The sequence below is a fragment of the Cimex lectularius genome, unplaced genomic scaffold (genome assembly GCF_000648675.2).
Source record: "Cimex lectularius strain Harlan isolate CLEC.00 unplaced genomic scaffold, Clec_2.1 scaffold58, whole genome shotgun sequence".
NCBI classification, from domain to species: domain Eukaryota; kingdom Metazoa; phylum Arthropoda; class Insecta; order Hemiptera; family Cimicidae; genus Cimex; species Cimex lectularius.
Genome location: NW_019392696.1, coordinates 1539993 through 1561485, shown reverse-complemented (window position 1 = coordinate 1561485; position 21493 = coordinate 1539993). Strand labels below are relative to the sequence as shown.

General features: G+C 33.8%; 1 protein-coding gene across 1 annotated transcript in view; it reads left to right on the top strand.

Annotated features, from left to right (window-relative positions):
• Positions 1–230: 230 nt before the first annotated feature.
• The window catches only part of LOC106670649, a 62519-nt gene continuing 41256 nt past the window's right edge, over positions 231–21493 (top strand). The window contains exon 1 of the mRNA XM_014401166.1: positions 231–283. The gene's annotated coding sequence lies outside the window, so the exon portion shown is untranslated. The remainder of the gene's footprint in view (positions 284–21493) is intronic.

Below are 21493 nucleotides of genomic sequence, written 5' to 3'. Positions count from 1 at the left end.
AAGGATTTCCAAATATCACACGACCTTTTCTGAGAATATAAAACTGTCCACTCACAACTTCATAAAATTTACAATAATAATTTCACCAACATAATAGGTGCCAACGTTGATAAATGAAAACTGCCAAGAGTGATTCATGACTTTTTCAGGCGTTTCGATCAATCTTTATACTATCGTCAAATCCTCCATTACTGATTAATTAATAGTTATATTTTATGTTTTAGGTAACAGTGGTTTTATTCTCAAGTGGTTGTCAGTTTCTACTGGTTATCCCTGATAAATTGTGAGTATTTTGCCTGATTATTGATTTTACAATTACATAAACTATATCTAATATAGTATAAAGTATATCTAATCTTGTCTCACAACTATTCTATTATTAGTATTAAATTTGTAAATCCAATATTAAATACAATTAATTAACGATCATAAAATTAAACAACATTGCTACATCTTTAAGAAATATTGGAATCTCATGAATTTTGATACAATTTTATATAAAATATTTGAGTATAAACAATTTTGGAGAAATATGGCATTCATGAACCTACAATTTAGGACATAGTCTTAGATAAAAGGTGTAGGCAGTTTATCTCATGGTTGGTCATGACAAGAAAAGAATTGAACAGTAAGACAAAGTTCACTAATTTCGTGGTCCGCTTGACCAATTAAATCATTACAATTAATTAAGATTTTTAGTTGAGATGAAAAAAAGTTAATGGCACGAGCGGGATTCGAACCCACGACCTTCGGCTAGATACGCCGCTGCTCTACCACTTGAGCTATCGTGACCTCGATCCACTCGGACATCAACNAAGTTGATGTCCGAGTGGATCGAGGTCACGATAGCTCAAGTGGTAGAGCAGCGGCGTATCTAGCCGAAGGTCGTGGGTTCGAATCCCGCTCGTGACATTAACTTTTTTTCATCTCAACTAAAAACCTTAATTAATAGTAAGACAAAGGTGATGACTGAAAATGGAAGATACGGGGCATCGTTCATCATTGCAGCACTTTTAACGAAGCATATAGTTTAAAAAATTATTTTTTGTAAAAAGGAGAAAATATTTGTACAAAACATAAGGCCTTATGTGCTGTTTTATATTTAAACATTAAATAAATAATTTCTATTAAACATAAGTGTCGGATAAACAATACTGGTTCAATTTCGTTTAGGGTAGATTGAAAAATGAAAAGAAATGTACTTTAGGTTTAAAGATTAGCTGTTGTGAGTTATCTCATGCGATTATTCTAATCTTCTTAGCATTTTGTTGAACACGAGAACTTTTAATCGCTTGAAAGTTTGGAGAATGTATTAAAAAAAGGTTAAAGCCCATTTTATATCAGAATGATGACGTTTATGACCACGAAGAGGTGATAAAACGATACATTTATACAACGAAGCGTACTGTACAGAATTAGAAAGTTGATTTTTTTTGTCAAGTCTATTCATTAAATGGTCGATTCAATTTTCTCAAGGTCGGGACTCGATAGCATCACAAATTTGATATAATCCAAACAAGATTAGCCAGGTTGAGCCGCTTTATGTCAGGCAAGTCGATCTTTTCACCTCAAGGACTGCCCTCTAGTCAACGTGATCCCTTTATTAAACGCCATAGTGAACGCATAAAAATGTTAAGCGTTTTTATTAAAACGTAAATATTTGTCACGTATCTAAAACCTTGTATCAATAAAAAACAAATAAAAGAACTGACGATCAAAAATGTAGACCTGCTGTACAAAGATAACCCCGACTTACACACCATATAAAAGAAAGGTGTGTTGACAAAAATCACCCTGTCCAAAATGCCGAAACCCATCTGACATTCTAACCCAGCCAGAATAGGCAGAACAAAATGATGATCTAAAATAACAAAATACTGTTTTAATCACCGTGTAAAACGTCAAAGAAAGATTTAATGCATCTTTTAAGAATCTGTTATTTTTATATATTTTTCACATACCACGCTTTACCAATTCCTCTTGTAAAATGTCGTTTTCAAGTTAATTTTGTTTTAGATTTAAACATTCGATTAAAAATTATATATATATAAAACGAAAACATGTTTCTCTTGATTTTTTAGCCTTAATTTTTTATGCGAAAACATTTCCGTCACATTACCTTATTTTACAAGTGGTTGCCAGTACAGCGGGGTGTTTCTTTAGTCTCCGTCCGAGGCCCCATTCTTTTCTATCGATCTTCCTAAAAACAAAACATCCTTTTTCCCTTATTCTTTCCTCGGGACGGGCTGCAAAAATTATAACAAATTGACAATATATGTCAAAAATGCAAAATCTACAACATTTTTTACTCTATACCATAACATAAGATATAGCTAAAGTTTTTTCTTTTAATATTTATTTTATATATTTGTGTAAAAATGATGTATTATTTGTAAAATGAAATTGCACTCTACATAGATAATGATTTTATCTTACTTTACTTTTTTATTTACTTTTTTTTTCATTACACAAATCAATTTTTTATCGTTGCTCTTAAGACAGAGTTTTTTCGAGAACATAATAAAGAGTTTTCTTCCTTTCCTTACTCCCTGAACATTTCCTTACTCCTGATGATTTGCTTTTGACTGCGGTGCTCAGGACATGATGGTTTCGCGCAAAAACTACATAATATTGGTTTATCTGTCCATTCCACTTAAGCAAAAAGAGCAAGCAGTCTGGGCCAAATAGACCGCAAAGCGTGGCCTGTTATTCCAAGACAATATAATACAAATATGGAATCCGGTGTTTACTGCCAAGCGAGCCGGAACCAAATAACTGTTTTAATAGAGAAAAACTGTCTATTTAAAAACAGGTCTGGATTTTCCTTGCGCACGCCAAAAAATTGCTCTTGAATTTATTCCTTTTAGAAAGAAAAATAATGAGACATGTTTTACCATGTGTGTCTAATTTACCCACTGACGACCAGGGCTAATAAATTATTACGGTAATATTAGCAATTATTGCAATTTTGTTTCAACATCATAAATTCTCTCACTAAGGAATAAATACGAAGAAGCTTCTATCAATATTTGAAAGCGAACAAAGATAAGTCGAAAATTTGCAACCATGTTAATTACAATCAGCCACCCAACTTGGTAAATCGTAGGTTAACCTCATAACTGCAACAATACGTGTTTTTGATTATGAAAATACCATTTTTTTACACTATTACAATTTTTGTTAACTTTCTTGTTGCCTGCAGGGTGATAAAAATTTTCGGTGGATCCCACTATTCTGGTTTCCTTAGTCTCGAAGATTTAGCTTGTCAGGCAGGATTCCATATTTTTCTATTTTACTTTATTTTAATTTTCCTTTTCGAGTGCCTTTTATAAACATGTTAAAAGTTAATGGAGAAAATATGCATTATCTTTGTTTTGATAGATCAATTTGTGTCTTCCTCATTTTTTAATGTGCAGATTTTTTTGTTTCCATACGAATCTAAGATTTCGAGTTCCCATGGTCCCTTTTTCCACTTTTTTGTACAAACGTTCATACTTGTTTTAATAGTTGACCGTTTATGTTAGTTTTTGTCAGGTTTATGGCCTATTTGGGTTTTCAATATTTCTAAAAATTGTATTGTATCTATCGTATATTTTCTGCCGGTATGTCTGTTATATTTTCCATTGCATTTGAAGGTTATTATCGCGGGTTAGTCTTGTCTGTATCTGTTCTCAGTGGTTTCTCAATGATGTTCATTGATTTTCAGTTAAATCAAAAATAACAAACTTTTCTCGTTTACAAAACGTCTTGAGATTAATAATAATCAATGATTTTCTGTAAATTAGTAAAATATTAATCTATTTATGTGTAGTAGTCTAAATGACTAAATTTCTTATTTTACTTAATTATTCTTTTTATTTAAGGTCTTAGGTCAGATGAAACCGACATTTGTAAAATGGCAAAAAGTTGGAAAATCCGAAAGGTTGTATGTTGAGATGTGGAGTTGGTGTCCGAGTGGAGCGAAGTCACGATAGCTCAAGTGGTTTGAGCAGCGGCGAATTTAGCCGATGGTTGTGGGTTCGAATCCCGCTCGTGACACTAGCTTTTTCATCTCAACCAAGACCTTACATAAAAAGAATAATTAATTGAATTTAGTAAAATAGTTTAACATCTGCAATGTTCCTGTAAAAAATATACATAGGTAATACTTATATTAAGGAATAAACCAGCATAAGAAACCTAAGAGATTAAAAAGATAAAACAGGATTGAGATAGCATTTAAAACAGAGAGGTTACGGCAAAAATGTTGATGAAATTACAATATTGAGTAGAGAAAATAATCAACAAAAGTTAACTGAGTTGAAGAATATTTATATTAACAATGAAAATAATAATATAAATATTCAGCTAGACAAAAACCAAATTTGTAAAGAATATAAAATTAGTTTATTTATGTATAAAAAGATTTATAAAAACATTGTCAACATGAGAAATGTATGTAGTAATTTATAATGGACAAAACTCTTTAAATATTTTTGAAAATAATAATATAGTAATAATAAATTTAAATCTATTCCAACAAATTCATAATCAAAACAAAAATGGGGTATTAGTTTCATCTCAACATCAACCTATATAAAATAAGAAAGAGAATTTTTTCTTATTTTCATAACAAATTATTATTAACAGAAGTTTACTTCATTTCCATATTTCATATATTATTATAACGCTTTCTATTGGGTTGTCCGGAAAATAATGCAGGATTTTGGTATTAAACAAAAAAAAAGAAACTAGTTACTTTAAAGCAATGTTCTTTAATCAAAATAATTTCCCATACTCTCAATACATTTCTCCCAACGTGTTGGTAACTTATTAATTCCGTCTGAGTAGAATTCAGAATTTTTAGAATTGATAAAGTCAATAAATGCATTTTCCAGTTCCGTTTGATTTTTGAATATTATGTGTTGTAAGTAGTGGTCCAGGTGTCTAAAAAAATGGTAGTCAGTAGGCGAGAGGTCCGGAGAGTAGGGTGGGTGAGGCAAAGTTTCATAGCCAAGCTCCAATAATTTTTGTGACGTTACACGTGACACATGTGGTCGAGCGTTGTCATGCAACAAAATGGGCCCTTTCCGATTGACCAAAGAGGGCTTCATTACTGCCAATTTCTGATGCATGGTATTAATTTGGTTACAGTATGATTCAGCATTGATGGTTTCGCCAGGATTTAAGAAGCTGTAGTGTATTAAACCAAATGAAGCCCACCATACCGTAACCATTACCTTTTTTTGATGAGTTGGGGGCTTTGGAAAATGTATTGGAGCTTCTCCTTTGTCGAGCCACTGTCCAGAACGTCTAGTGTTATCGTAGAGAATCCACTTTTCGTCACATGTAACAATTCTGGCCAGAAATGGGTCATTTTTGTTTCGACAAAGAAGTGATGCACAAACATCAAAGCGCTGATTTTTTTGGCGATCGTTTAATGAGTGTGGAACCCAATTTTCGAGTTTTTTCACTTTTCCAATCGCCTTGAGGTGGTCAGCGACGGTCGTTTTACTGACTTTGAGTTGCTCTGCAAGTTCTCGAACAGTTGTTTTGGGGTTTTCTTCCACCACTGATCGCAGAACATCATCATTAAGAGAGGAAGGCCTTCCACGACCTTCTTCATCTTCAAGGCTGAAATCTCCCTCCCGAAATTTTTTAAACCACCTTTGCACAGTGCACTCATTAACACAACCCTCGCCCCAGACTTGGTTAATGTTTCTAGCCGTTTGGGCTCCGCTTCGGCCGAGTTTAAACTCGTAAAAGAAAATCGTACGAAATTCTCGCTTTGACATTATAAGGATGACTGAATTATTTCCAAGTAGCGGAATGCTACAGAGGTAAACAAACAATATCATTTGGAAGAGGATTAATAAGTGTTGACATTCATACAAATGAGTAATCCTGTAAACGTAAACAGAATATTTTATATAGATTTTTTTTAATGAAAACTTAAAATCCTGCATTATTTTCCGGACAACCCGATAATTGTTTAAAATTACATTGAACGTGATGTGAAAATGCCTATTCTCAAATAATTAAGCCATTGGCAAACTTAGTTCTTTTAATCACTTCCATTATTCCCATAATATAATTTTGTTATAAAATTAAAGCTTCGAAGTCCGTTCATAAGGTGTAACTGATAATTACTGTGCAAATTAATCCATTATTGGCAAACTTATTTCCACCCTCAAGTTCGTCATTTCCTTCGTTAATGCAGAACAAACAAAAGCTTTCGGAATTGTTCATGGATCCGAAACTTTGATCTAATTTGATAAATGGGTCTGAAACGGTCATTGGATAACAAACAGAAACCCTGAAGCCTAGATCTTTCTCATTTATGACGAATAAGTTGTCATTTATAATGATAGCACATTTACATGAAATGTTGCCAACTCTGGAAAGACTTTGTGCAAGTATTTTCCAACTTAAGAGGTCACGGAAGAAGGAAGCGAGAATTCGCTTAATATAAACTTGAGCGGAGAAATGATCAAAATAGCAAATAAAAATTTACAAAATTATAATTTACCGATAAATATTAAACCCAATTTCATCACCTTTCTGTGCTGGATGGAGTTAAAAAAGAAGTCACTTTCATCTCGAGATTAATTCCATTATGATATGAAGGGATATGACGTTCTGTGAAGTTTATGAGATGATAAACTAAAAAATTCTAGATTGAAATGTCTCAAACGTGTCTAAATTTAAATAATTTTGACTTAAAGCTTTGATGTAGGAACGAAAGTTTTTAAGTAAATTTTTCTCACTAGTCTTCGCAATATTACAGTCCATACGAATTCAACCGCCTCCCGTATTCCCTTTTCAAGCTGAGAACTGTGGAACATACAATTAAGTTTAATTATCCACCTCTCGTTTCAATGAAAAGAGGCTCTCGTCCGCTTAAAATTCCAAATTAAAGTACATGCAAAAACGTTTCCTGAGGCGGAAAAGATAAAAAACGTTTAATGACTTAGGTGGAACATGTAGGCACATAAAAGTTAAATTACATTCTTGGGATTTTTACAACAATTATTTTAAAATATTTAAAAAATATTAAATAAATGCGTTTAAAATACTTTCTTTTGAAAATTGGCAATTTATCGAATATCAGATTATTGTACTATAATTAATTACAAACATGTAACATTCTGTCTGGTCGACGTAACATTGGTTTTCGTTAAATAAAAGGCTTATTTTATTCGTTAATAAAACCTTTATTAAATTTAAACTCAATCAATAAGTAAACCTTGATACATCGCGATCACAGTTGCTACTAATGAGAATGTACTGTGATACAGTGTAAATTGCTCGATCTGGCACACTTTGTGAAGTCCAGTTGTGTGCTTTTTGGCAGTTTTATTTTACATTCTTGAAAAAATAACACTTAATCAGTTATATTTTTTATTATTAATACACTATAAATACAACATAAGACAGTTGAAAATAAAATATTTAATTTATTCTGTAAAATGATTATGAGTTTATTGCTTTGTTTTCATATATTTTCATTTAATTTACGCAATACGTCTACATTTTATAGGTTTTCTAAAAGCTGGTGAAATAATAACCCGATTTACTCTCCACCCTTGCACCGCGGCGGGTAGTTTGAATAATTTCACAAAATGATTTTCAACTAATTTAATACGCTGGGTTTAAAGCAGCTTTCAGTCAACCTTCCTGGGGGAAATCATCACAAACTGTACATCCGGGATTAAATTTCCTATGCAGGGAAAATTATTTGAATCCCCCGGGAAAGGAAAAACTAAGATCTTTCTCCAATTATTCTTATGAAATACTTAAAAAAAACGCTTTCTGTTTACTAACGCAAGTAACGTCAAATTGATTAAAAATGAACATAATAAATATATCATAGTGTACTTTTTGAAGACTGCCGTAAAAAAAAAAGATTATAATAAACACCATCACAAACCGATTTCTACAGCTATGATCTGTACTTTTACATAATTTTCTATAACGATTCTTTCACAGTTTGACATTAATCAATATACACCCCAAGAAGCGAACGAGGAGAAAAAATTTCTTGTAGATAGAGGCAAGCGTGGGAATGCGTCGTGAGGTTAAGCAGCAAGCAATTCTTTCAAAGTCTAGTAACGCAGATATGAAATAGCTGACAAGTTCAATCAAGTACCACAAACTTGTTATAAATGCTTTACAGTTATTTTAATAATAATTTTTCATAACGAATTGACATAATGCATATCTATTTAAGTGATTTTTTTAATATTTGTCAAAAATTGCGAAGAGTTCAAGTCATTATAAATACTTACAACTCCTCAGGAATTATGTCAGTAGTAAGGACACACATCATAATCCCCGATAAATCAGTGACACCTTTGAAAGTGCTCAGGTTGGTCTCAATGTTAAGACAAAATTAACAAGCATTTAGTGGAAGTTTTGTTGTCACACCACATAACATGGGCAAGATTAAACAATATAACCTCTAAAGATTCGCGGAAGCTGTGGAATAAAGCACACACATTGACACATCCATTCTCTCTCTCTCTCTCTCTCTCTCTCTCTCTCTCTCTCTCTCTCTCTCTCTCACTCTCTCTCTTTCTCACACACACATCCCTATCCAGCCTGCTGGGAGTAGTGCGATTTCACATAATACATAAATTGAGAGGTAGATGTCAAATACGGAAATTTTATCAAGATAAAATGGATTTTGTACTAAATTATACAGTTTGCAGAACAGTACTGTTCCGCACATCACATAAATAGGACTTATTGCAATATTTTTGTTCGATATATAATTACTCAAATATCTTTTAATATTTAAAGGGATAAAATAAGCTAAGGCAATATTTAGGCTTGCAAGAGGAAAACGTTTTAGGGTATGGACTAATAAAATGAAACATGGCAGGCAAATAAAACAGCACCATCAATAAGTCATGAATTATTGACCGGCCACGTTCTCAAAATAACACGAAAACGTATAATGTAAACGTTGCTTTATTTCTATGCTAATATGTCAATAATAATAGTCAATGGATGTATTTAGTACTCATAATTGACCGTATTGATTATTTTAATTAATTATACTTTTTATCTAAGGTCTCTATTTACGATGGCGAAATAAATGCCAAAACCCGTCTGTCGATCATGGACAGACCAAAATGACCGGTAAAGACCACATTACTGATTTAACTAAATACTTGTAATATGATTTATATATTTTTATTCTATTTATTTGTTATTTACATCTACAAATATTGCGTGAAGTAAATATATTCGATTTATGCTGTGTCGTTTGAGTCGCACGTAGAAGTTGCCCAGTGACAACACTCTTTCACTGAAACCTCGTCATTAGTCAATCTCTGAGAATGTCTCGGGGTCGCTTTCTCTTCGTCTTGCTGAATTTTCTGGTAAGGACGGAAGTGATAATTGTCGTACTAGTTGATATTGTCTATGCTTACGGTTCGATGAAATTTTTTATGACAGCACTACTCTTGTCGAGGACGAGGATTCATACCTCTTTATAATCATGTCTCCCTATTATTATCAATTTAATGGGCCACGCTGGGATTCGAACCAAGAACCCCCTAGTTCTAGAATATTTATAAGTTAAACAGTCCTATTTGCAATTACAAACCCATCACTAAAAATCGCGGACAAATAAAACGTATCTCAGCCCAGATCAATGGAAACAGAGTGACCAGGTATTTTGGAAACTACCAAACTAAATTTAATTGTTTAAAAAAATTAGACTAGTATTTATTATTTTAAATTTAGTGGTGTGGTTTTTCCGAAAAAAAAAAAAAAGAAATACGACATGATTTTTGAAAGATTTTTTTATGGGATCAGCGTGTGATGAAATGATTGATGAACTTGACACGAATCACTTTAATGGTCCATTTATTCTCGATTTTTTTATGGTTAGTCATACGCGTGTCGATTTTACACCATCTTCAGGGAGAATTATCAAATAAATGTAATTGATTATTTTTTTATTAAATCCTGGAAACTTTTTATCTTTATTTTTGATTACAATTAATTAAGGTTTTTAGTTGAGATGAAAAAAAGTTAATGGCACGAGCGGGATTCGAACCCACGATCTTCGGCTAGATACAACGCTGCTCTACAACCTGAGCTATCGTGACCTAGATCCACTCGGACATCAACTTCCTATCTCAACCCCACCTTTTTTTCATCTCAACTAAAAACCTTAATTAATTGTAATGATTTAATTGGTCAAGCGGACCACGAAATTAGTGAATTTAAAGAATTAATATGAAGTACAGTTCACTAAAGCTCTCCGTGGCCATTTCAATTGTCGTCGAGAATCCAAACCGATTACACGACATTTGAAAAATGGCAAAAGGAGGGAAAACTCATAAGGTGGGTTTGAGATGGGAAGTTGATGTCCGAGTGGATCGAGGTCACGATAGCTCAAGTGGTAGAGCATCGGCGTATTTAGCCGAAGATCGTGGGTTCGAATCCCGCTCGTGCCATTAACTTTTTTCATCTCAACTAAAAACCTTAATTAATTGTAATAATTTAATTGGTCAAGCGGACCACGAAATTAGTAAATTTATTTTTGATATTAAAGCATCACAAATATGCTAGTTATCCCATGGTTAAACATCCCAAAGAGTATAAGTTGTTGTATAGTAAGACTTTTATAATTCTTTTAAATATAAATTATGTGAATTATAGGAATTCGATGAAAAAAATAAATTAGGCATTGTTGTAGCATAATTTATCCTACAATTGTTAATTTTTTGCCTAATCCTTATTTTAGCACATTAAGGATGTATATTTAGTTATTTTATCGCTAATTCAAACGGCGTTCAAATGTTTTGCACAGGCAGTTGAGATTCAAGGGCTGGTGTTAGAGCTCACTCGGGTGAGGAGAAGGGTTAGATTACAAAGTTCAAATGATTATTGAACAATTCTGTCGCTGTGCATTCGGCCATTGTCATCTGCTCCACGGAGGTCTTATCCCGTGTGAAAAGTTGGTGAGAGACGTTCCTAAACGATTTTGTCAGCTTAACATTTATCAGTAAAGTGAAAGGGATGTTCACCCGTGGGTAAAATATTGACCCGGTTTATAAAACCAATTTTCTGATAAAGACAAAACATCAGCAAGTGAGACTTTATATTGGCGTTCTTCTCTCATAATTAAAGAAAACCGGTCAACTAAATTTCCCGTACACGGATGACTGTTCGGTTTCTACTGGTCACAAAAAATAGATTGTCGTATAATCTTGAGATTTCTGATCCGTCAGGGTAGATAATAAATAAATATTGTCTGAACTGTTTTCATAACTGACAATGAGTACGTAAGAATATATAGAAAAATGATACTTCTACGATGAGGAAACCTCTCAGCACCCAATCAACTTGATAAACAAATTATTTCAACTTTTATATCGGTCAAACCGGCTATAGATTTATACAAAAATAAAAAATTAAAATTAAACAATTTGATACCAATCACTCTTCTTTAACTTACACCAGAGCTTTTAGAATTGTCCAAACAACTAAACGTTTGTTGGCCTGGCACTGGTTAAATTCGGTTCGTTCTCTAAATTATATGTCAATTAAATATAACAATTCAGAACAGAAATTTTTTCTGTTAAAATTTGCTATATTCAAATAAAACCTCGCATACTCCATGAAGCATGAAGAAATCTTTCAAAAAATCAGATCATAGTCAACTTTTGGAGAGAAAAATTGTATTTACTAGTCATACTTGACTGTATTAATTATGTCGATTAATGTCAACAAACAACAAACTATGTCCAGGTTCTCCCCTTCATAGTAGAGGCAGGAAAGCTAGGACGGATAGTTCAGTCTAGCTCTAGCCTAGGCATTGAACAAAAAAAATAAATATATAATAAATAATAAAAAATATATAAAACAAAAGAAAAAAAATCCAGCTGAAAGCAGATTTGTATCCACTTTGATTTTTTATTAATATAAATCATTTCTGTTGTGTGGCCCATTTTCATTTATGGTTTCGTTTTTTGTTTTTTTCCTTTCCCACAGTATCTAATTATTCGTATATTGTTAGCTTGTAAGAAAAAGTTCATGCTTTATTTGTTTTATTTTTTGTTTATATAACGAATCTTAATTCTTAAGGATATACATTTTTATTTTTAAAAAAACAATATAGAGGTGTCCCTCTGCAAATGTGTTAGCAACTTATTTTCAAAATAAGATTCCTTTGAATTTGAAGTAGATCACTGGCCACAAGGGGGTTTACCAAACCTGAAAAGACGGAATATAATCATTCCTTAAAAGGATTGAAAGTATAAATAATTAAAATAATTAATACGGTCAATTATGACTACTAAATATGTATATGGTTTAAGATAAACGTTTCTGAGAACAGATTTACCTAAGTTCCAGACTAAATGTATTAAATAAATGCATTTATAACTAAATATTAATTTTTGCTAATAAAATATGAACATTTAAGATAAGAGTTGGAATTGCTGTTTAAATTGGTGGCATTAAAAACAGGAATGTCAAATAGTCCATATCAAGACATAGTATTAGTGACCTATTTTTGTCAGCACGTAGCTATGAATAATGAAAGCTGGTTGCACGGTGAAACAAAAGACACACAAGCTGTAATATAGTTCGTGTGTAATCTGTCAGCCCTGTTATTAGCGTGCCAACAATAAATTAAACCTTTTACGTTTAGAGTTAGCAGCGTGTGATAATTGCCTTAACTGAAAAACTGATTTCTTACTATTGAAAATGAACCCAAAAAAAATTAGCCAATGAATACTTTTGAAAACCATCTTTGACGTACTTGATTTTAAAACGGTTATTCAAAATTGACGAGAGGCGAACGCCCCCGCCGATGTGTGTAGGAGGGTGAATCAATGCAACCCTTTGTACGAGTTCTTCCCGTTGCAAAGTACTCCTCCAATGGAAAACCGTTACCATTTTCGTTAATCGATCCTGGCAGTTGTTTGAAACCACTGCACCCTGTCGGCCTTTTTTTATTTTTTACGGATTTCCAGCCAACAGATGTATACAAATATGGTCGGTATTTTGTTCATAGCTCATTGGGTTTACAATATTAATTTATATATTCAATATTCAATAATATATTCAAATTTAACGTAGATTGAGCATTATTAATTTCAATTGGGTTCAATTTATTGATTGAATATTTACCGTTTGAGTTTATTTATTGTAATTTGATTTATTCCACCATTAAATTTTTTTATGTTTTTGCAATTTTAATCAATATATCTGTAAGTGCAGTTACTGCTTTCCGTGGCAGGTTTTCCATCAACTCTTGCAGTGCGTTGGTTGGAAAGATACCACGAACTAGGAGCGTTCGGAAAACGGTGGTTGTCGGGATACCTGAACCCATAAGTCTGGAGGATACTGAAAAGGCGGACGAGGTGGCTAAGGCCGACCGCGATCCGGCCCTCTAACGATATGAATGCAATAAAAAACAGGATGAACAGAAGGTGACAGCGTCAATGGACCGGGTCGACCGAGAAGTTCTCACGTATCAAAAGAACTGTCGATATGTGGCCTCGGAGGATCTGACTCCTAGAAGATTCCTCACCCGATTAAGAATAGGCCATGCGGACGCTTTATTTGGACCAAAAACCCCGCGTTTGTGTCCGGCATGAAGTGAAAGGTTGCTCGATGTGTACAACCCTATTGAAGGGTGCGATTACTGATTCGAGTCTCCTTCTTTCAGTGTCTCAAACAGAAGAGAGCCACCGAGTCCTTCTATTGTCTGGAGGAGGCCTTCAGTCGATGATGCCCGCGGTTCCGTAAGTACGCGATAAGGCGCAGGAATGCTACCCGATTTGAAAATTGTGCCCGAGCATGGCAGTGGATATTTGGGACATCTGTTCCGATTCTTTGACAAAACGGGGTTGTTCTATTGTATAGATAATAGTTGTGTACACCTTGATTGGGTTGAGAGCAAATATATTTATTAGCATGAATGTGTAATGTGAGAGGGACGATAGCGGAATATCGAGTACTGATCTCCCTTCAATTAAGTTAGTTTTCTAGGTGTAATGTATAATAGGCGTATATCGAGTACTCCACCGCCCTAATTGAATGAATTGTATGTAAATAGGAGTATTTAAGAATGAACGTGAGGACGAATGGATTTGGAACTGCAAGTTTTGGGTGCCGAATGGGTTGGGGGTCCATGCTATTGACAGCACTCCCTCCCGAAGACCAACCTCGGTAGCTGAACAGATAAAATAGAGGTCTGCCCCAGGTCTGCCAACAACCGGGTTGGGTGATTCTCGAGTTTACTGTAAATAGAAAAAGCTGGAATTGCCGGAGGACTACCAGACGCGAATAGGTTCAGCTCGGTACAACATGTGCGGATTTGAGCCAATATAAATCTCCTAAATTCTAATCAATTATGAAACAGTAATGTAGGAACGGATAAAGATAGAAATGGTGGATTATTAATCAAATTTAATGTAATTTGAGAAATAACCATGATGAGTTAACTACATACAGTTAGGTTTGAATTCTAGTGTTAATTAAGGTTTAGACCTTTTTGCACAAGATTGAATTATTTCAGTATTTAAAATAGTCAGCTAATCCAAAAAAGGGGGTTGAATCTTTTTCAAAAACCAAAACGGCACAATTTTTCCAAAGTAAACATCACATATTTTGTAGCATTTTTACAAAGTTACAAACAATTTTTTTTACTGTCAACGTCAAGTAAATCGTAGAGAGTTTGCAACATTTATGTTTAAGATTTGTTTTTAAATTATAATTATTGGTGAGAGCACGAGGTTTATCCTACAATCAAACTTTTCCATGATAAGTGTATTACATGTGGGTGGAACAAGTTTTTGAATGAATATGACCTTTGTCCTTCTGGATGAGAGGTACGGGTTTTCCTGATGGAAAACGGATTTACGTCAGTCCATGTAAATTGGATTTACAAAAAAAGCGCAGGTCAAAGCACTTAGTACTGCTTACGCTAGTTTTTTTTCTCAAAAGTTAAACATCAAAAAAGCAATTACAAAATTACAAAATCTTCCAGAGTTGAAACCATAATATCGTTTATTTTTAATATTAAACGTGTTTTTTTAATCAAATAATGCAAGTAGATAAGATTGAATATTTTCGTCTATTCGATTTTATTATAAACCAATGTGGAATGTTTTCTTACAATGTTAGGGTTTTGAAGTCAACTCGTCGACATTGCTTTCATCAATTAATAATTACTGTATACTGATTTACATAAACTCAAATCAGTACTCGTGTATACACAGTTAACAGAGTTGAGCCTATCACTTCTCGCAGCCTACCGGCAATTCTAGGGTTCGTAATTTATAATAAATTACAAGCAAACCTGGAGACCGACAACGGGCGTTGGCAGTCTGGGGTCAGACATCGGTTTTGTCCGTCCAGCCATTGAGGATAGGCTACTGAGAATATCAACAGCTAGGTCAGGCACACAACACATTCAGCCTCCAAACCCATTCACAATCTCACTCACTCTTAAATAAATTCTTTCTTATTATCATACTATTCACTCAGTTAGGATATTGAATGAATTGATATCCTCCATCACCCTCTACACATATTATATAACAAATGTAATTGAGGGTCGATGGGGTAGTCGATATTGCCGCCAACGACCCCCTCCCAGTACACGCCAATAAATACATTCACCACACACACACACACACACACACACACACACACACACACACACACACACACACACACACACACTCACACACACACTAGTGGGTATAAAACAATACCCCTATTTCCTCCAAAAATCGGAACAGGAGACGAAAATACTGCTTCCGAACTCAAGCACAATTTTCATAACTTATGGCATTCCTTCACGCTCTCTATATGAAGCCAAAGAGGGATAGTCTTCAATTAAGTTGCATTCGCTACTTACTTTACTAATAAATGAACTTAACATGAGCGTAATATGAAACCCCAAAGGCACAAAGCCGTGAAAACAATACATTTCTAACCAGCTGTTAATTTTGTTCTATGTCTATTTTGCCAACAGAAAATCTGTCAAACCACATAAATTATAACAACAGTATTTAGATCAATTGTATACCTTGTCGTAATAAAGAAATATGTATATATTTAATAAGAAAAAATAAAATAAAATTTTTTCCTCAGTCAATTTAAAGCGCGTGGTTTCAAAAAATATTACAGAAACTTAATTGAACGCTTAAAGTCAAATATTTAAATACTTTAAACTTTAATGAGTTTATTTGCGCTGATGTGAAGCATTAATTTCAATTTTAACCTTCCAGCTGGATTAAATAACTTGGTTAATTAAACCCTTCACAATTATCATGCAAGGCAAAATCTTCTCTGAGCGGGTTTCACACCAACATCAAAATTCAAAGGTAAAATTATACGTTTACATAGTCGTGATCGAATTAAATTAAATTCCGGCCAAAATAGTTTCCTCAACTCAACAATCCATAGAATTTGCACTGTAGAATCTAGTAAGATGGGATGTGATTACAATTATTACAATGAAAAGTAATGATATATTGTTGAAGTCGTGAGGAGCAGTCAAGAATGTAGTAGTTTAGACAAACAGATTTTTCATTTTTTTGCCGAAGTTTCGACTTTCATTCGGGTTACCTAGGGCAAAAAGTATGGTGCTTTTCGTGTGGTCTCATATTGGTTTTGTGTTAAAGTATTGTAAAATACGGAAATCGTGAGATGCGGTCTGGTGTGATGTACGTTTCAGAAAAACATTTTCTTTATCATACCAACGTTTCGATCTTTATTAAGATCATCTTCAGGGCCTGAGATTTACAAACATTGTTTAAATTTAACAAATACATGTAGGATGTGGAAAAAGTTAATTTATACAATGCTAATAAAAAAAAAAAATTTATTCAGAAATCGTGAGATGCGGTCTGGTGATAAAGAAAAAACATTTTCTTTATCGTGCCAACGTTTCGATCTTTATTGAGATCATCTTCAGGGCTCTGTGGTTTACGGTTTTCTGCGTAATTGTGCCATTTTTGCTTGTTGAGAGTGCCAGTGAGATATTGCCGTGGTGGGGAAGGAAATCGGTATAGAAAGTCATTTTTGTATAAGGAGTCGGCTTCTTTGAGGTGAAAAGAGCCGACGATGGGAAAAATCGTTGGTAATGGTTCGGCCAGATTATCCTTTCAGGATTATATAAACGGGGATAATTAGGAAAAGGAAAGCTAAATTGTTTACAAATTAGGCTATGTAAAAATGTTTGAAGTGTGGAATATGATGAAAGTTTTATATGTTATATTATATGTTTTGTGTGATATGATGATATATGTATGTTATTTATATTGAATTTGATTAATGATATTGGCGTAGCTGCGACACTTTACATGTGTCTGTTGTGTAATTGATGCTGTGTTTGGTGTAGTTCTAAACCATTTCTAAGAAATTACGTTTATATTTGTTTTGTTCTGTGTGTAATATTTTTGGATTGTTGAAGTCGAAATTGTGTTTGTGTTCAAAATGGTGGGTAGCGAGTGGTGTAGGATTTTGCAATCATAGTATGTTGTTTACTCTTTTAACCGGATATTGGGATGTAAGACCGATGTAAGTTGCCGGACAGTTTAAACAATTGATTTTGTAAATTACGGCAGATTTATTTGTTATTGGTGTGGGATCTTTAATTTTGGAAAAAATTGTTTGAATTGTTTTATAGTTTTTGAAAGCTATTTTAAAGTTACCGGATGAGAGAAATGTGTTTAATTTATATGATAGGTTGTGAATGAATGGCATGGAAATGTATGTTGGTTTGTTTGCATTTGATAGATTTGATGTAGTATTATTAGTAATAGTGGATGGTGTTAGTGTTGAGTTGTAGTTGTTGATTATGTGTTAAGGGTAGTGATTGTTATGGAGGATCTGTTTGTATATCTTTATGTTCTTGTGGTGAAATGATTCATGGCTTAAGGCAATCATTCTGTGAAGTAAACCTTTGGCCCTGTTTATTATTGTATGAAGAGGATGGTGAGATGTAAAGTTGAGCGATCTGTGTTTCTTGGTTTTTGATACCAATCTGTGATTAATGTGCCATCTGGTTGTCTTACTACGAGTGTAACTACAAATGGTATTGTTTTGTTGATTTCGATTTCATGTGTAAATTGTAGGCGTGGGTGAAAGATGTTAAATGTATCTAATGTAGTTTGAATTTGATCTGTGGGAACTGCCTCACTGCAAATTAACACAATATATCTCCAAAAACATACTCCAAAACCAAAAACATATTAAAACATTAAACATATCGAGGAGTACATCGCTCAAAAACCTCATAAGTTCTGAGAGTAGGGAATAACAAAATTACATAAAAGTTGACATCAGGAAGTGGAACAAAAATGTTCACGCAGTGTTAATGGATTTTATTTACAAGTGACTGAAAAAGTTCATTGAATTTACCAAACAAAAAACGCTACGGACTTTTTTTTACGACCCAAAATATTATCAACTCGATTTATTTGTTCATGAAGATATCGACCACCGAATATTAAATGTTAGGAAGTATCAGGGATGTGGTCTGACGTCTGCCTTATCAGACCACATCCCTGTTACTACCTAATAACTTATTTGTACCAGAAATATTAAAGAAGAGAAATTTACCGATAATGAATTTCCGTACAACGGTTATTCCATATTTAAAAAAATGCCCAATATGAACTTGGTATTTATCATTATTCGGAAATCGTGAGATGCGGTCTGGTGTGACGTAGGTTTTAGAAAAACATTTTCTTTATCGTACCAACGTTTCGATCTTTATTGAGATCATCTTCAGGGCACAAAGTGTTTATTTTCTGCGTAATTGTGCCATTCTTGTGTGTCGTGTTGAGATTTTCAGTGAGAGTCGAGAGAAATACGAAAACAGAAAACAAACACTTTGTGCCCTGAAGATGATCTCAATAAAGATCGAAACGTTGGTACGATAAAGAAAATGTTTTTCTAAAACCTACGTCACACCACACCCATCTCACGATTCCGAATAATCATCGACTAACGGGCACTAATCCCCATACATTTGTATTTGTCAATATTTACAGATCGTGAGATGGGTCTAGAGTTTTTTATACATGTCGTTAATGTTGGTCTTTGGTTGTGTTAGTCTGCCATTTGTGAAATTAAAGTTGTTTTTGATGTGAGTGAGAAATACCTCGTTTTGCCTGCATTTCAACAAAAACTTTTGCTTTATGATCTTTTTAGGTATTTTTTCATTAACTTACAACCATTTCAAAATATCCTTTTTTCGTTATCGATTTTGGCGGCACCAGCTTCCCCTCTTCATTCTACATTGTAAAATGAACAAAGTTACATATTTTTTCCGAACAATTTTTTCCATGTAGTTTAAAATAAACAAAGAATACGGCATAACTCAAATAATAAAGGTAACCAGTATAATGGTATAACTCATAAGGACCATCGAGTTTATGCGGTCCTAAAATTGAAACCAGTCAGCTGTCTGTTTAAGCATATTAACATGTAACTAGATTTTATTTTAAACTACTGGAAAAAATTGTTCGTAATATGAAACGTTGTTCATTTTACTATGTAGATTTGAAGAGGAGAGGCTGGAGCCCCAGAAATCGATATCGATATAATAAAAGGATATTTTGAAATGGTTGTAAGTTCCTGAAAAAAAAAACTAAAAATCTAAAAAAAAGCGAGCAACCAAGAAGAAAGAAGAGAAGAATAAAAGTATTTCTTATTAATTGCAGATGCTTGTTTCTTTTCATTGATAGCGATGGCCTTCAGAATCCTCTTTGCTTTTCATTTGTAATTGCTATGTGGTTTTTTTTTTTTTTTTCCGCCCGGCTAGCTGCCTGGGCTATTGCCGGCACCTCACATTTCTTCCACCTCATGTTTTAAAAATTTATTTATTTTCATTTATTTATATATATATAAAGTTATCTTTTCTGTAGGAAGTCTGGCGATCTTTCTGGTTGTGTTCTGGTGCGTTATTTCAACATTTTTAGCCCTCCCACACGTGGTGAAAAGGCTCTGAAACTATCTCATTCACTAACATTCAATCCTAGCCTAGCCTATATGCGGATTTCAGAGTACTCGGTATTCCTCTGAAGACCCGCCCTCGTTCACGCTAATAAATACATCCATACATTATGTACAATTAAAATTACAATTAATCTAAAATATTAACCTAGGTTGGTGGGTTTATGGGGTACTTGATATTCCACCATAGACCCACCAATGCATACACTACTATCGCACTAATAAATACATTCACTCAAACAGTAACCAATCATTCTGTATTTACAAATAAAAAAAATTCGGAGCCACTGGCGCATTTAATATTACAACATTGTCTCCGCCCATTCACTCTAAAAGATATTATAGCCTCGATATTCCTGCACAACCCACCCATACACACTCACTTTCGCGCCAATAAATACATTCATTCTACCCAAAACACATAAAGAGATATCTATCCTAGTTTGGTGGGTCTGTGGTGTACTCGATATTCCGACCACTACCCACCCTTACACTCACACATTCTCGCCAATAAATACACTCACTTCAGGAAGGGAGAAGGAAACCACGTGTGGAGAAGCATTAAAGGCGACCATATGCATTTATTTGCTTCAGATATTCGATTACTTTCTTGCTGTTGTCATTGCTGTTTTGTAAAACCTCTTTCAAACTCGAAGAAAGGCCACACTTTGTTCTGTTCGGCGCCAATAGTTCGCATTCCGTTAGTAAATGCTTAACAACATGCTACGTGTTCTCAAAGAATCCTAGGTTGTTCTTCGTTCTTCTCGTGTAAAAATGTGTAGTATTTAGTGACCATTAATTAATGAATACTTAGAGATCGTGAGATACAGTCTGATGACCAACTCACGATCTCTAAATAGTCATTAATAACGGTCACTAAATATTACACATTTCTATCTATCTTTGTCTGAAGCGTCTCGTTGATTAAAAAGGGTGAAATTAATGATTTAGCATGAATCAGCAGAGTTACACCAAAGTTTCAGCTCCAGATAATTTATCATTACTTCTTATCAGTGTTCTTCTATTTCTCCAAAAATCGCAATTTTTGTCTTTTTGTATTAAACAACAATAATACAGTGATAGCGTCCCAACTCAATGAGTCTCAAAGAGACAAATACTGTTTTTGAATTAAAATAATTTTTGAAGGTTTTATGATAACATTCACTCAGCGAATGATTGCGTCTCATCTTCAACCCTTGATTTCGTTCCTTTTAATGGATTATTCAGCTGGAAGAAGAAATGGGCTCAGCTATGGAGGTTTAGCATCAAAGGAAGATTGGAGTTTCATCTTCCTGATTATGAAGCCAATGAAACCACTGAATTATCATTGATTTTTTTTTCTTGAAAAAAAAAGTGTCCGTTCACCGCTGTACATGTAACGCACAAATACATCACCGCCCCTGCTTACAACTCACGTGATGTGGCGTGATAACGGTAATTTCACAGGGGGCGAGCTTTTAAATCAATTTACAACCCCTCGCCAAGCGTGGAGCCGGTAGATAAGCATGTT